Below are 2,457 nucleotides of genomic sequence, written 5' to 3'. Positions count from 1 at the left end.
AGTGGTCAGTAGAAAAACATCGTAAGTCAGTTAAAAATTAGCCACCTCAAATTTTCTTTTTTAAAATTTTTTCTTGTGCCTGAAAATTGATCAGAAATTGTGAGCATGTTGCTGGTCTGACAAAGCTTTGCCCTGTTATGCTCAGGGTCGCTGAGTTAGAGCGAACTTGACAGCACCTAAAACCAAAGATAGCTGAGTCGCAGGCGACTTGACGGCACACAACAACAACAACAACAACAATGTAATTATACTATAATACTGTTATATAAGGAACTGTAATACATATTGAATGCTAAAAGGAAAATGTTGTATGTGTATAACTTCTGTGGAATCATGAGAAAAGTTGACAAGGCCACTCTGGGAACAAATGATCCATTTTTATTATGGAAATGGAGGGTAGATTCAAGGCAGCCATGATCTCATGTCCCATGATGATCCTAGACAAGTCAGATGATGAAAAATGGTTTGTAAACACTTAGAAAAGAAGCTCTCATGCCTAGTAGACTTACTAACTGTTGTTAGGTGCCATTAAGTCGAGTGCAATTCCTAGTGAGCCTGTGAACAACAGATCTAAACCCTGTCCTATCCTTGTGCCATCCTCACCGTCTCTGACACACTCAAGCCCATTGCAGCAGTCACCGTGTCAATCCACCTAGTCAAGGGTTTTCCTCTTATTTGCCATCCCATCACCTTTCCAAATGTGATTTTCCTTGTAAAGGAATAGCCTCTGTCAGCAACATGCCCAAAGTATGTGAGAGCTAAGCATCATCATCTTTGCCTCCCAGGAGTACTGTCACTAACTGTCGGTTATTTAAAAAAGGAAATGAACAGGTTTTGTTAGGATTTGTCATCTGTTGGCAGTGATACACTGTATGTGTGAGTGTACATTTTTATTTTCCAATTTCACTAAAATATTTCACTCTGGCATAACGGTAAGATGCTGCTCTGCAAACCCAAAGGCATGTAGTTTGAATCCTCCAGCTGCTCTGTGGGGGAAAGATGGGCAGTCTCCTTTGGTACGATTTACTGCCTTTGAAAGCTCACTGGGAGGTAAGCTATGTGTTAGTTCCGACTTGATGGTACACAATAACAACAAGTTAATAACAGGAACACTGGTGGTGTGAAGGTTTGAGTGCACAGCTACTAACTGAAAGAATGGTGGTTCTAAATCACCCAGTGACTGAGGGAAATGACTTCTATACAGAATACTTCTGAAAAAATCCTATGAGGCAGTTTTACTGTTATGTAGGGTTGCTATGAATGAAAATCAACTTAACACAGGATAGGTGGTCTTGGGATAGAGTTTAAATAGCAGCTGTACCCAAAGGTTCTAGCTGTCGAGTTGATGACACCTTGAAGAGAGACCTGTTTTTGTGGAGTTACACTGCTGACCCAAAGGTACTTCTAGCAGTTCAAATCCACCAGTGTCTCTGAGGGAGACAGATGGGTGATCTCCTTTTTAGATTTACAGCAACAGAAACCCAATGTAGGGCCAGCTGGTAGTTACTTCAGACTATAGCAACAAGTTATTGTTGTTAATTAATACTTATTAAATATGTATTTGATATACTGTTTGTAGGAAAACTAATGCCCCAAGAAAAATAGATTCTAAGCAAATTGTGAAGACGTTTTTTTGTATATATGAGTCACCACATTTAGGGAAGCTGAACAGTGAAAAAGGATGACAAAAGAAGAATCTATGTCTTTGGGCTGTGGTGTTGGAGAAGAATTCTGACCATCCATCCCATGGGCAGCCAAAAAACCAAACAGATATGTTTCAGAAAAAGTGCAGCCAGCGTGCTCCTTGGAGACAAGGATGGAGAATCTTTGTCTCTCATACTTTGGACATGTTGATAGGAGAGGCTCTATCCAGTCCTCCTCTACTAACTCTCCTGGTGGAACACTTCCCACTCTATTCTCCCAGGGAATCTCTTCCCTGGCATTCAGCCCCCGTTGAGTGTGGTACTGGCTACTGACCACCTCTTACATAGAAATCTTTAGTGCCTTCTTTGATGCCTTGCTTGATCTTTGCAGAGCTGATTCCTTGCCTGGAGGAGTGACTGTTCTGTAGTTGTTCTCTGATCTGAATAGCATCTCCTCTCCAATGTTCTGTGCTCCCACTGGGCACAGAAGGACCATCGAACCCAGTATTTACACAGACATCCAGATGGCTCCCTCCATGTGAGCACTCTGAGTCTCTATTAGTGATTTTCATGTGGTATCTTTCACTTGGCTTTAGGCAGAAGATTTTTTAAAATTCATAAATGGATATCAGTATTTTATTCACTTTATTAAAATTATATTTACTAGCTCCCACTCACTTGTTTTAAGTGTGGCTCTGAAGGACACTTGGCCAAGGGTGGCCCACATCAGGTCCTCGTGGCTGACAGGACTGACAGGCCCCAGCTCCCAGCTGGAAACAAAGGAGGATGCTTCAACGATTTAGATTAGATCCTC

Source organism: Elephantulus edwardii, unplaced genomic scaffold, assembly GCF_000299155.1.
Source record: "Elephantulus edwardii isolate Elephantulus edwardi_28Jun2011 unplaced genomic scaffold, EleEdw1.0 scaffold00292, whole genome shotgun sequence".
NCBI classification, from domain to species: Eukaryota; Metazoa; Chordata; class Mammalia; order Macroscelidea; family Macroscelididae; genus Elephantulus; species Elephantulus edwardii.
Note: the sequence above shows the minus strand (reverse complement) of the source record.